This window comes from Convolutriloba macropyga, chromosome 1 (genome assembly GCF_964194025.1).
Source record: "Convolutriloba macropyga chromosome 1, txConMacr16.3, whole genome shotgun sequence".
Classification (NCBI taxonomy): Eukaryota; Metazoa; Xenacoelomorpha; order Acoela; family Convolutidae; genus Convolutriloba; species Convolutriloba macropyga.
Genome location: NC_134468.1, coordinates 26,543,982 through 26,559,311, shown reverse-complemented (window position 1 = coordinate 26,559,311; position 15,330 = coordinate 26,543,982). Strand labels below are relative to the sequence as shown.

The 15,330-nt window shown below is 36.3% G+C and overlaps 2 protein-coding genes across 4 annotated transcripts in view; both read right to left on the bottom strand.

Moving 5' to 3' along the window:
- The window catches only part of LOC142337224 (uncharacterized), a 644,691-nt gene that overhangs the window by 260,776 nt on the left and 368,585 nt on the right, over positions 1–15,330 (bottom strand). The gene's annotated exons all lie outside the window — the stretch shown is intronic.
- Positions 1–15,330, bottom strand: part of LOC142337165 (uncharacterized) — a 60,938-nt gene that overhangs the window by 29,293 nt on the left and 16,315 nt on the right. Inside the window, exon 1 of one of the 3 annotated variants that reach the window (XM_075386301.1) lies at positions 2,397–3,551. The exons of the other annotated variants lie outside the window; for them this stretch is intronic. The gene's annotated coding sequence lies outside the window, so the exon portion shown is untranslated. Of the gene's footprint in view, positions 1–2,396; positions 3,552–15,330 lie in introns of those variants that run through there. 3 annotated transcript variants of the gene reach the window in all.

The following is a 15,330-nucleotide window of genomic DNA, read 5'->3' as shown; positions in this document are numbered from 1 at the left end:
CAGCAATAGCACAATAGGATTGCATCAGATAGCACTAAAAATTATTGAGTTTTGCATTGTCTGTAGCACTGCTACATCTCACCCGAGTTTTAAGAAAATTGAAAAGTTTTTTCAGTTTGTGAATATGACTTCTTCTGTGGTTGATCCGAAATTCTTTCTCCTCTTGTATTGCTTCGTTGCATCCAGTTATTGTGTTTTGTTGACACATCTGCTACGGCAATAATTCAATAATCTTCAGCTACCAATGTGTGGGCAAAATCTGCCTCACCAAAAAGCCATTTAAGGCAAACAAATAAAGGCAACGCTCTTTTTGGCGTTTTCAATAATAAAGGAATGTAACTGACAAATAATTTGAACATCGCAGTCCGAAATCAGAATAATATCAATTGATAACAACAAAAATAAGGCAAGAAACTCATCCCTCCGGGGACAAAAAGAAAAAGAAAATAGTGGTAACAGTTAACAAAAGGAAGAAAGTCTCACATTCTTAATGTGTGAATTTTTTGCTGCTCGGCGCGCCAGATTTTAGAGTAAAATAAATGCGTGGATAATGAGATGTTGAATTGGAAATACGTACTTAGTTACAGTCATCTTTATCTATTATAGCGCATAATTTTATGTACTTCTAATGTGAGGAAATAAGCTAAGCATTAGCTCTTACTGCTCGAGCTATATCGCTAAGCGTTTAGCCGCCGCGCTCAGCTGAGCTTGTTGTTGTTTGCGGCTATTCCTCTGCTGCTGGGCTTGAATTGCCAGCCAGTGGATTAAATCCTCGCACAGTTGGAAAATGTGCTTCTACTACAAATTCACTGCTTTTTATAGTGGTGGTTTATACTTTTTGCCAGCTGGCATAGCCTGATTGGTTGATTCAATATGTCGACAGAGACTACAGCAATAGCACAATAGGATGGCATTAGATAGCACTAAAAATTATTGAGTTTTGCATTGTATGTAGCACTGCTACAGTGCCAACAGAAGAACCAACTTTAGATCTCTAAGCTTGATTGCAAAAAAATTTTCCAATTCTGTTTGTCCCATAAATTTCCATCGTTTACGTTTTCATGTTTCTGTCACCTATCAAAATAGTGGAACAGAAACTTCTTCAAGTCCTGAAAAGAAAGCACCCCAACACAACTCTTTGAATTCATTTAATGAGCAAAACAATAGGACATAACCAACCAACTTCGGGCGAATTTCTCTGAAACGACTAACGAGCGGTTGGTTTCGGCAGTAGTTGCAGTTCAGGTAGTCTAACTTTAGTTTGATTGAAGGGACATTGTGGGTGCTTATGGGGTGCTAAGGCAGCAGGGGGTCCAGCGTGCTGCGTCTCATGCTGAATGAGGTGGGGGAGATGCGTTGGGGGTAAAGTTTTGGGGGTCAAACTCTAAAAACTTCCCTTCTCACATTGAATATATGTCTCCTAAACAGTTTTGGTCAAAAGCATACTTAGAAACTATTAAATCCTGAGGCTTTAGGGGAACTGAATGCCCTCCGCACATTACCTGTCCATCCCGTTTTTGAAGGCTAAAAGTCAAAAACATCAAATGTAGGACTAATATAATTGATACAAACTTCGCTTGAGAGCAATTAAAAACACATTACCGATTAACGTCGGAAGAATTATTTTTGAACATCTCAGGAAGAAGCTCAAAGCTATTGCAGCTTGATTCGATGGGGGGTAACTAAAATTACTATGGTGGCTTCAATTGACGTCATTAGGGGTTATTACCACTATAACGACTAATAAAAGTAAAAGTTTTTACAATTGAACTGTTACCTCTTGGTTTCAACCGATGAAGCTTGTGATTGAGAAAGAAATTTAGATCGCGCAAAACAAATAGTCAAGAGCGTAAAAGACACTCGAAAACTCAAAACGGTCAAGCAAAAACTTTGCATTAAAATTTCTTTTCAAACACCTAAACACATGTTTATAATAACTGCTTCAAACTTCGTTCGAGAGCAATTAAACACTTTGAAATACCTTCAATACCAATTTAAAATGGTCAGACGAAAAATCGGTCAAGCGAAAACTCGCTTTAAAAAAGAACGCAGAACTAATATAATTACAACAAAGTTTACTCATTTTTTGATGCATAAAATTTTGAGATACATTCTCTGGAAGATTGATGAAGCTAAAACCATTTTGTTTGGGTACCTTTTCTCAGTAACCAAACTGCTGATGTTAAAAAAATTGCATTCAGTTATAAGATATTTAGAAAAATTCTACAGTTTCTTTGAAAACAGTAGATACTTTAGTAGACAAATAGTGATCTTCGTTTGAGAGAGCCAAGCATCATCTATCTTTCTTGTGAAAAATAGATCAATCATTAAAAAGCACGGGGGGTTACACACAATTGGTTAAGTTCTATTTTTCTAGCAATCAACGTAAAACTCACCTGAACTTTGAAGTTTTGCAAGTCGCAAGGTTTTTGCGAAATAATAAAGTTTTGATCAAATTGTTTCAATTAAACAGTAAAGCTAGTGTCCCAGTAACACACAAACAAGACACTAGCCGTTCTATCCGTCTAATTTGATGACGAAAGAAACAAAAATGAAGCCTTATGGGTAGTAAGATTATAAGTAATGGCTATGTTAGGGTTAGTCAGAGATAAGTTGTTGTTTTATTTCTCTTTCTATATAAACGTGTGAGAAGTGTTTATATGCATATGCGTGTGCAGTTGTAATAGAATGAGATAGATAAAGTATAACTGCTGAAGTTGCGGTTGGGTTGTGAGCGGATGTGATAAATCCACTTCCTGTGTAAATTTCCTTTTCCTTTTCCTGCCCTGCTATTTCCATTTCGTCTTTTTTTGCAGACTGGGCTCCCTTCTTACTCTTATCTAACCTACACATCACTTTTTATCTATCTATTTATCTCCTAATGTAACATCATCATAGCTTTAATCATATTGCTGCGCAGTGATGAAGTGACTACTGGCTACAAGTGGGACAAATTGACAAATAAACTCAACAAGAAAGCAGACGAGTGGTGTATATTTAAATATGAGATAGCACTAACTATCCGATACGACATTGAGCGACTTAGAAGCGAGACGTACCTTTATTGCGCAATAAAAATGACCCCCAATTTGTACGTCAAACTTCAGAGTTTGATCTGCTATTAATTCTATCCCAACTATTTCTAAAATCCTTTGTTTAAAATCCCTAAAATTCTTTTTTTACTGTAAAAACAACAAGCATATACGTTTTCAATTAATTATTTTGCTAATTGAAACGGTGGGTTGTCAAATTGCACATTTCAGTAAAATTTAAAAGTATTCTTTTCTTAATTAGCAATATAACTTGTACGTCTTTCCCCATGTTCGTTTCATCAGAATAACATCTGATTTTCCTTCACTTATATATCTTAATCTAAGCATTGCACAAGTAACCATCTATTGCGTAATTGTCAGGTTATCCGATATGATACCTTTCCTATTGTGTATGCAAAGTAAAAAGGTCAACTATCATCAGACGTCACTTACAGTCCTTATTATTAGCGCTAATAAAAACAATAGACCACGCCCCTGTACCACACGTGATTATATGTAGCAACCCCCCCCCCCCCAACACACACACACACACACACACACACACACACACACACACACACACACATGCGCACACTCCTCACAAGTGGGCACACCACTGCGGATAAAAACTGATTTCTGGGATTATTAAACAAACAACAACCCATACCTGATCCTACTACTCAACTAGCTGCTTGCAAACAAAATTTAAACATACAGCGACATACGGGGAAAGGGGGACGATGATGGGGTTTTCCCCTTCCGTCCGGGCATTTCCTGCCTGCTTGCCCATTTCCTGCCTAGCGTGCCGGGCAAAAGTAATCAATACTTCAATATCATCAGCATTTCTTTGCCTCCTTAATATCCTACACAATCCCTCAGCCGACCGCTAAAATGTGATTCCCAACTACTTAGCAGAGACTGAAAAGAAAACTGCCCAATTACGCCAATTCATGACGCGGGCGTTTACGTCACACATCCGCTTCCTGTTACACACAGGCATTTGATAAGCATGCAGCAATTACTTCCATTTTCAAATGTCGCCGGGCTATGTAGGCAAAATCATGCATGTCAAAGTATTGAAATTTTACAAGTCCTATATTCTTGTTGAGACACAGCTTTAGAGATGTTTACACAATACTTAAAATAATTTGTTTTACTGATGTATGATGTACGATGCATTTTATAGATAAATTTTTACTGCATTTCAAATTTAAAATCTACTCTTATTCAAATTAAAATCTACTCTTTGTTCCGACCCTCTTTACTGGTGGAGGAACTATATACTCAATTGGCTTTTTTTTGTTTTGTCAATTTTCGCCGATCGATATATTTATCGTTCAGGATTGTTAGTGGTATCACAAGAAACCTTGTCAAGCGTAAACTTTCAAATGAAAACGATTTCGTTTTTTCCGAGGAGTTACGGAGGTTTGAAGATTTGTGAACGTTAGCCTAACTTCCGTTGTTTTTGTTCAAATTCTTTAAAATGATTTTTGCTTAAATTTTGGTCAATTTTCGATAAATATGATAAAAAATGTTGATTTTACGTTTAAAGAAGAGAGTTGGTGAACTGTTTGAAATCACTGTTTGGCACACTTCCGGTTTTCAAAATTCTTTGAAAAATCAGCATTTTATCTCTTTCGTTCACAAAAATTGGCATCATATTCATATTTGGCCCACTTTGTCCAGTTTGACTGGTGATGCATACGTAAGAAAACAGCTGAAACGATCTTTCTTTACTCAAATATGGGCTAATTGTGCCTCCAGTCAATAAAAAAAATGCGGTCTTTCGGTTAATTAAACCGATAATTATGAAAAAAATGCATGGTTTATTTTTGATATATTAAGATTTTCAATTGCTATAGAACTTCAACAATATTTTTTGGAACAATTGCGAGCTTAGCAGTGATAGCAAGGCAAAGTTTGATCTGATCGTTGAGTTTTGGGATGAAATATTTTTCTTGGCAAAATTTTTCAACCCAATTAGTGTAAAGTCTCTTCTCATTCTAAGATGCAGTAATAAAGATGTCTTTTTCAACCCAATAAATTCTTTTTGAACAATATTGTGCTGTATGAGCAAAGCTCGAAGTTTTTATGGCTCCGACTATTTAATTTTGTTAATTTTTAATGAAACCTTTAGATTTTCAAGCATTTGATGTTCATTTTGTAATCTTTTGACTGATTCTAAACAGCCAAAATCCTATTTCAGAATCTAAGAAGCTTTCAAAGACATTATCTAACCATATGAAGCACAGTTTTGATTTTTTGGTAACATAACTAGGTAAGTATCCAACAAACTTTTTTTATTTTTGATATTGTCTTTTTGCTCAAATTACCTATTTCGGTAACCTTTGGTTTATTTTTATGGTTTTAATTGAGAAGCACCAGGGACAAAACAGCTTTGATATAGTTATGGAATTTTTTAGCTCAAAAGTTATTCGGATTTTAATGGAGCGCTCTTTATGTTTTTTGAAAAACTTCAGCTTTTTTTGTTTTTTTTTATGTTAGTCATAGAACAGAACAATTTCAAATCAAAACTGAATTTTTAACAGGTAAAATATTTGGCAGAAGGGAGCCTTATGAACCTACAATTTTTCAGGAAAAAGCGTATGGTTTTTTGGCTTCAATAACATTCGCAATAAAAACTTTGGATTAGTGTTTTGGATTAGCGTCACTAACGATATATAGAACTGGCTTCCTAAGCAGATAGAAGTTAAATTGTTTAGAGTTCTCTAGTTGAAAACTGACGATTAATGTGTCTTACGGTTTTTAAAAACTGGTTTTCTAGAAAAAGGATAGTTTTGATGAGATTTGCGAGCTTCAATATTATTTTTGCAATATTTGAGCGTAGTCTCATTAAAGATAGAGCTCCCATTCGCATTTGTCTTCAAGCGAAATATTATGTTGTCTTAATAGCATTTGTGCTAATTGAAGAACTGTTTTTGGCGTGGATGCTATGAGTTTTCAGCAATTTCCTTTTTTTTGGCATTTTCCAATATTTTTAGGTTCTCATTTGCTGCCTTGTCCCATTATCATGTTAATAACACGTTAATGACAAGTCGCATATCAGAATTAGTGCGTTGCAATAAGGCCCATTTGATTATTTTCAGTATTTTTAGTGATTATACTATGATCTTATAGGCTTCGATAAAGTTTCCTTCCAAAAGTGAAATGACTTCTTGACTCTTGCATGCATTTGTTCTTTTCGTAGTCGTGTGACTTTCGATATAATGGCAGTTCTTGATGGTTTTCCATAAAAGTTTAAATGAAGCCCTTGAAAACTTTTATTAAGTTGATGGCTAATTGCTTTCATGACTTTGAAATTAATTGTTTTAAAAAGGTGTAAACGTATTTTCTGACTTTGCCCTTTTTTGTTTTCTGAAAACTTGTTAATTATTCTCAATAAAGGCAGTTCCCATATCTTAACTGTGATACGTTTAAATTTAATTTAAATTTGACGCTATTTTGGCTTTTTCATTAAATTTTTTTCAGAAAAAATTGATAGATCTTGAGTTTTTGGTAGTAAGCAATGCTTGTTGTTTTTATTTGATTTTTCTTCTTTATCTTGTCTATTACTATCTCTAAATGCATCTATCACCGGCTCTGTAATGAGCTAATGCTTCATTTGTATTGGTTTCATTGGTTAGAGCTTAAGGCGATTTTTCAAATGCAAAAATCAATCACTTTTGAACAATTATTGATTTTTGACAGTTTCTTATCTCTTCTTCATTTGGTGGACGATAAAGTAAAAAACGTGGTTGAGCGGGCTCGGAACCTTATGTGCGGACGCACATTACCGAGCCTCCTTGTTGTTATCAAATATGGAATAGAAGTTTGGATATCTTAAGCTCAAATACTTTGTACCAATTAGAGGTCGTTACTCAGTAAAGATTTAATTCAGCAAGTAAAGTAACAGATGACGAGCAGAGCAATTGATAATAAAAGATTTAGCCCTTTCTATGGACGCCTGAAAGTTTTTGACAAATTTTTCTTTATTATAAAGGAACTCTGCAACTTTAGATGGTATTTTCCCTCTTTTTGGAATCTAACATAAATTTATAATTTATAGATAGAAAAACATATAATAAAATTAACAAAACCAGTAAGACAAAAACGACAAACATAACCGACTAGCGTCGGGCGAATTTCTCTCAAACGACCGGCGAGCCGTTGGCTTTGCCAGTAGCTAGCCACAGGGGATAGAGCTAGCCACAGGCCAAAAATGTCAAAATCAGTTAAGATTTCAACTATCATTAACTTCTTAAAAATTATATATATTTTTTTTCAAAGTGGTTAAAATAGTTCATTTCAACAGAAACCAAAAAAGATCAGAAGGTCAGTTATAGTTTTCAAGAAAACCCTTATGTACACAATGAACAGAACAATTCAAACAAATAACGCTTACTAGAAACCTTATGCACTTTTTTGAAAATTGAGACAAGATGGACAGAAGGACAATAAAACGCAATCAAAACTAAAAAACTTGTAAAAAACATTCAATAGTTTTTACAAAGTCTCATTAGAAAATTAAAGACAAAGACCCCGGTCGTTATAATGGCTAAGTACGAACATGACAACGTGAAGAACGTCAGATACGAACAAAAATCAAACATTTCCTGATAATTTATGAGAACAAATGGTATCAAGGTAAAGTAAATTATTAGCTGGCCATTGAGTAAATCACGCAATTGCTCCTATTCAAAATCAGCTCACATCTATCATCTGCAGCTTTCAAGAAAAAAATCTGTAAAAGCAGAAGTCAAAATCTTGCTTGTGTTAAATTTTCTCTAAAGAGCCAAAAATTTATTGAAAACACCAATTTGTCAGACTACTATAGCAGTATTGTGCAAAATTTTCACTATCTTAACTTAATTGGTTCAGAGTGAATGAAATAATTTACTAAAGTCTGTAATCACTAAACTATCCACTCCTTTTTAGCTTCTCATTGAGAACGAAAAAGCACGAAAAATGAATTGATAGATCTTAAAGAACATAAATGGAATAAATTTGAATCGATTCAAAGCAGAAAGTCATTTAGGCTCAAATGAAATTCTAACTTAACAAAAGAGACAGTCTACTTACCTGTCTGGAGATTTCAAGACAATAAATGAAAAGAAATAGGGCCAGAAAAGCAAAATCTAATGTATTGCGCTAAAGTTTTTCAACTGGTTAGAACTGAAAACTTCGAACAGACTACAAAAAAATAACTTCAGCAAAAAAAAAACGAATAACGTCGGTCGAATTGCTCCTAAATGAACGAGAGCCAGATTTTGAGGGGAGTGGAGTGGGGGCAAAAGATGGGGGGTCAAACGATGGGGGGTCGAACGATGGGGGGCGTAGGGTTGGGAGGGCTGGAGGAGAGAAGATTCGAATAGCCAAGCGGAGGAAGGTGGAGGGGGACGATTAAGTGGCAGTGGATGGGGAGAAGAGATGAGGCGGAGAAGGAGGGGGATGACTGCAGTGGAGCAAACAATTAAGATTAACAACCACCCTTCAAACCGTGGAATTGTCTCCTCAAAATTTTCGGTGAATCGCATATGTAGAGACTAGTTAGGCGTCAGGCTGTAGTAAAACTACTCAACTACTTAATGCCCTCCAGGTCTTACCTGTTTATCTTGTTTTTGAGGACCAAAAGAGCAAAATAGGCAGACAAAAACTGGCCATTCGAAAAATCGCATAAAAGACCGCAGGACTAATATAATCGCTACAAACTTACGCTACAAAAAAAAACGTATCAACTAACGCTATTACGGGTTGGAACTTCCGAAACAACAATAATAAAAACATAGCAGGACAAGTCCTGACGTACAATTCAAAAAATTCTCATTGAATAAATAAAAAGACCTAGAATGGACTATGAGTGAATTGGAAAACCGTTTCTAAAAAATCAGACCAAAAAAAACAAAAATCAATGTCAAAATGCCGCATGTGAACAAAAAACCACTAGCAAGAAAGGAAAATTTGGTTCAAGCAAAAAATTAGGCCTAGAATGAACTATGAATGGATTGGGAAAATTTTTAGAACAAAAATCCCATCCAAAAAATTGAAATTGAAAATGCCGCATGTGAACAAAAATTCACTAGCGAGAAAGCGAAAATTTGTTCAAAACAGCGTTTTCTAACTGTGCTTCAAAGTTAGAGCAAAAAATTCACGCCCCAAAACCACTCGTTTTTTCGCTTCCTGTTTCGTCGTGACCAAAATCACAATAAATTCTTAAGAAACATAGCAGGACAGAAAAAACATAGTGAACAGATTTTAAAAAACATAGCAGGACAAGTCCTGAAATAAACTTCCCAGAATTGTATTAATTTATGACCTGACAATCATTTATTTGGAGTTAAAAGGCAAAAGAGCTGTTAGTAATGAGACTCAGCCTAAAAACAAAACAAGAACAACAAAAACAAGCAAGAACAAAATTTCAACTTGTATATTTGAAAAGACAGCAAGACAGCTTCAACATCAAAAAACAACTGCCATGAGCTCAAACTGCCAAAGATAATCATCTAGTTCTCATTAGCAACCTGTCGTTAAATTTCGATGAGTCCTCTCACTAATAATAGTAAAAAGTAAGACAAAATTTACAACAAATCGCAATAAAACTCGCCGAAATTTTTTGAAAAAACTTAGTATAAAAGTCACAGAACGCAACAGATACTGAAGAATACAATTACGCCAATTATATGAGTCTTAGTGAACAACATTGGGACCTGCGGTCAATGAGATTAAGTGATAAGACAGCAATAATTACAACAAATGATATCAAAATTACAAAATTATTTAAGATTTTTTAAAAAAAACCAACAAGCATAAAAAACACAAAAAGCAATAGCTAGGGACTGAAATAACTGATTTTAATTGAAGCTTTTTTAGTTACAAATGGGACCTGTCAATAATGAGATTTAAAAATTAGACGACAAAAATGAAAAGAAAAACTCGCAAAACTAAAAAAATTTCGAAAATTTTTATTGCAAACAATTAGTTTCAATGTCATTGAAAACACTAGCGTTGACAACAAAAGATTAAACCAATAACTTTTACCTCTATTAGCAGCATCGGAGACATTTCCCCAATGAGATTAAATGATATGACACCAAATACTACAAATAAATACTCGCAGAACTCAAAATTGCATTCAAAATTTTTGAGAAAAATTAGTATCCCAGTCATGAAAAACACTAGCTATTAACTCCAGCAATTGATTAGGTTGTTTTTTGCCTCATTAGCAACCAATTAGACCTGTCATTGTTGATACTAAGCGATATAAGACAACAGATAATTTTAATAAAGAGGGTAAAATCTAAAAATTTCTAACATTTTTTGACATCAATTATTGCCAAAGTCATAAAAAGTTTTAGCTGCCCCTTTATGAATTCCAGCAAAGGCAATTAGGCACAAGTAGAAGACATATATACCGTCTTAAAAGCACTGAATGAGAGGAAACCCTGAAAACAGAAGTCAAGTTGACGCACCTGAAAAAAAGTCCATCTCAAAAACCGCCAAATTGTTCAAACACCAATTTCTCACTCCACTTTAAAGAATTTTTGAAAAACTTCACGCCTCAAACCTACTCGATCTTTTGCTCCCTTTAATATTTTACTGTGACCAAAATCACCACTCTAATTTCACCTCTCACTGACGTCAAAAAGCCGAAAAAAGCGTGAACAGATCTTTAAAAAAAGACAGCGCTCCAATACAATTCAAATTCTTTGAATTGTTAGAAAAACAGTAAAAGCAATGACTAAAGTTGAGATAAATGTTCTCAAACGACTGGCGAGTGGTTGGTTTCTGCAGTAGCCAGCTGGGGCATGGTAATGCTAGCATTAGGCGGTTGACCGGACTGGGGAGGGTGGTCAAGCGATGGGGGTAGTGCCGGGAGGGGTGGACTGGACGAGAGGGGGTTACAAATTCACAGTTGGAGGAGGGCGGATAAGAGGAGTGTTGAGGGAGCGGGCTGCTAGCTGGGGGGGGGGGTTAAACTTTTAAGATTAAGAACCGCACTTCACACCATGGCATTTCCTCTGAAACCAGTAGAAACCAGTAAGGCCTAAAGCTCTAAAAATTTGCTCAGTCACCTAATGCCCTCCGGGCTTTACCTGTTTATCCCGTTTTTGAGGACAAAAAATTAAAATTATCGGACAAATATTGATTAGTTCCAGTTAATTCGAACTTGACTGAAAGGAGTACAAATTCTGAATAATTGTTTCAGCAAAAATGCGTAACCAGAGTGTCCTAATTTTACAACTGGTACAAAAATGGTGCCAATGTACTCTCTACCAGACCAATTTAAAATCTCAAAAGTTAATTTCACTTGAAAAATGTCGGTTTTTTGTCTAAAATTAACAACGTCCCTTTTGGCAATTTAGAAGTCCCTTTTGACAATTGATTTGAATTGCTTTCTTCTTTACATGCGTCTATGAATAGTTTCACAAGTACAGGTGGCGGATAATTGATAACAGCTTGAGCCGTATGCCAGATTACCAGTTTAATATACACTCGTTTGCAATCGCATACATTCGCTGACAAAATAAACGCACAAAATGCCGTTTTAAATGGTAAATTGTCTGTTTTTGCATTCAATTTTAGTCAACATAAATTTGGTCGTTCCTTTTGAATTTTATGTCAATTGACGCATAGTCAGCAGAAGTTTAATAGATCTACTTTTTGGTAAACTGACAAGCTTACTAAAAGAAAAAATCCAGATAGAAGTTAGCCAGCTGTATTTTGAGTGCGACGTGAAATCTGCTCAATTTGCTCATAAATTTGTTGAATGCACAATGCAAAAACTTGCTCACGTGGAACTCAAAATACAGCTGTTTATCGAAAACTGACTAACTTCTATCTGTGTTTTTTCTTTAATTAAGCTTGTCACTTTACCCAAAAATAGATCTATTAAACTTCTGCTGACTATGCGTCGATTGACATAAATATCAGAACGAACGATTAAAATTATGTTGACTAAAATTGACTTCAAAAACAGGCAAATTACCAAGTAAAGTTGCATTTTGTGCGTTTACTTAGTATCAGAGTATTGCGGCTGAGCTTAACAACTCAGAAATCAAATTGAATAGCGCTTCAAGGCCATTTCAAGCCTTAAAGTTAGAATAGTGTGACAAGCGAAATTTAATGCTACATTCTATCGAAGCCTAACGGATTTGTTCATTTTGTTCAACATTTATATTTAGCAACTATTATTAGTACGCAATCGTCATTCATGAAGTCAAACTATAACTCAAACTCGGACTACCTCAACCACCAGCAAAACAATACTACGACTTAACAGTATTGCATCAGATTCTTTGCGATTGGATTGCGAATCAACCTGTTATTGATACAGAATATTCGACAAAACTTCTACATGGTTAACAAATTTCCCATGACATCAAATTTACACTGAAAAAGTGACGTTATGGAAAAATGTTCACATTCTGTCGACATTATTATCTACAACCAATCAACAGTTGAATTTGACATGTAAATCCACGTGACTAGCAGCATAAAAGGAGCTTGAAAAACTACCAAAAATCAGTGAAAACTTGCAATTTTGGTCGTATTAAACTGACATACAGTGCGTATTGAAGCACACTTTCTTGAGCGGTAAATTACTTGTTATCGTGTCTTGTTTCTGTAGATCATATTAGTGATTGTACAGTTTTGACTTTACTTTGACTTGTGAAAAGAGAATTAACTTTGATATTCTCAAAACTTTCTTTCTGAGGAACGAAGTTCCTAAGTAAGAGAAACTTTGTGCAAAGCATAAAGTCAGTTTCTCTTACTGGCTTTAACGAAGCCTACTCTAATTCAACATTGGTGTTATTGAGGCCAATTGAGAAACAAAAGCTGATGATTAAATTAACTCAGTATATTCAAATCTGAGGTGAAACTTGTTGTTATTTCTCAAAGACAATTCTACCGATTCCGTTCATTCCTTTTTCGTTTGATTACTTGTATGACAGTGTTGTGCACTGCCAAGTTTGCTCAATTTTGAATCATTACTTACCGAGTTATTCAACATTGAAAGTTTTGCCCATGTATTAAGATTGGGTATAAAATATAAAAGGTAGCCCCACCAACGCAGTTTACCCAGCGTTGTTTAAATTTACATCAGATAATAGGCCTACCTAACGTTCTTAACCCAGTGAAATTTTATCTCACTAGCTTTTGTGGTTAAGGAGATATCACTGAAAAACCTCTAATTTGAACTAATTTGCTTATTTGGAATTTTGGACTTTTGCTTAGTTGAAGCAAAGTTATTTGTTATTCGTCAAAGCTGAACAAGTAGCTATTTGAAATTATTGAGTATCAAGTAATGCAACGGCATTCTAAAGTATAGCGGATAATACAGTTCACAAAAGTTAACTGCAAAAACACAATATCCGGACAGATTTGAAACCGCTGAAACGAACTGGGCGGTGTAAAGTTTTCCTTGACTTTGGTAGGAGAGCAGCCGTTACATTTGGTCCGCCGACCCGGACAGTGGAAGGCAAACTGCTGTCCAATCTGATGAAGAGAGTGCCGAAGGCATCCCCCAAAGAGAATCAGACAAATCAACAGCGCAACGCCAGTGAGGCAGAGCGAAAGTTGCGAGTGCACTTCACAAATTACGTTGAAGAACTAACCTCGCTTAAAAAGAGCAAGCAAAGCAAAAGGCAATCAGGCAATCCTAACACAATCAGCAGAGAGGAGCTTCAATCAACAGCACAAAGGTACGACAAGAAGTTCCAAGATTTATTAGAAGAAGTTAACACCAAAACAGGGATTGGCTACAAAATTATTGAAGATTCAGATCGACCCAACAAACTAAAGGTCCTCTACCAACAGACTGTCCACCTTCTAGAGGAAGAAATACGAAAGCAACTGCAGCGTCGAAACAAGCTTGTGCCCTACCAAGCAAATTTCGTTGAAGAGCATCTGAAAGAAGCAAGAAAGTGCAAAGCAAGTTTGGACTATCATTGGCTTGCATATATAAGCAAAGGCACGCAACCAGCAATGAATGCAGAGCAAAGCAACACAGCTCAAGCAGTGAACGACAGCGAGAGCAACAACAACTACCAAACGGACAACCCAGTTGCTCAAACAGTGCAAAATGGAGCAACAGCAAGTGGCCAAGAGACGGAGAATGTTTCGGAAACATCTTCAGCGAAGCAAAGGCGCGAGGAAAGGATGAAGAAATTCGATATCGAGTTCAAAACCAAGATGCGACTCGAACAAGCACGGTTCGAGCGAAGGAAGCTAGAGCTGGAAATGCAAATGAAGGAACTGGAAACCAAGCATCAACTGCTGGAGGAAGAGCGTGAGCTAGAGCGCAAAGTGAAGAGAACAGCATTAGAGAACGATGATGCTCGTTCCCAATCAACTGGTGCTCGAGACAAATCGCCTTTCAACTGGACCCCCAAGAAAAGAGATGTCTCTGACTGGGCCAGCAGAATCGACAACCTTCTAACACCAGATCGATCAACAGCTCGCTTCGAAGTAACCCCTGAAGTGAACAGGCAAAGTCACTTCTCACGATATCGCAGTTCACGAGACCGATCCTCAAGTGTTGAAGACCGAGACGTTTCCCCCCGAGCTGGTCTATTACGATACAACACTGGCTATTCAGGTAGTAGTAGCCTACCAAAGCTGAAGTTGAACAACTTCGACGGGAACCCTCTCGAATGGCCGGAGTGGTCTAGTATGTTCATTGCTACAGTGGATCAACGACCAATACCAGACTCAGAGAAGATGAGCCATCTGAAGACTCTACTAACAGGCAAGGCAAGGTCAGCAATCTCTGGAATGGGCTGTTCTGGACAATTCTATGGTGCTGCATGGAATATTCTGGAGAGGAAATTTGGAAGGCCTCATGTGATCATTGATGCACAACTGGAGAGCCTTCGCAAAGCAAGTCAGGTGAAACCACACGACTCAACAGGTCTGATCAGTTTCTCAGTTATTGTTTCGAACTTTGTGAATGTGCTCAAAGAGTACAAGCAGATTGGTGATCTGCAATCAAGCTCGACATTGTACATGGCAGTAGATAAACTACCCCAAGTTCTCAAAGAGAAGTGGTAGTTCTATGTTGATGATAAAGATGAAGATTGGCCTGATCTGATTATGTTTGAAAAATGGCTATCAAGGATAGCATTCGCGCACGAAGGGTTTTCAGCTTTCAAGGGAGAGCGAAGAGAAGAAGACCGAAGAAGCACAAATAGAGACAAACGGTTCTCGAAAACGTCGAACTTCAGTGCAAGTTCCAACGTGAAAGAAACGAAGCAAATGCAAAGTGATCACTGTCCGCTAGCTGATGGCACTCATAAAATAT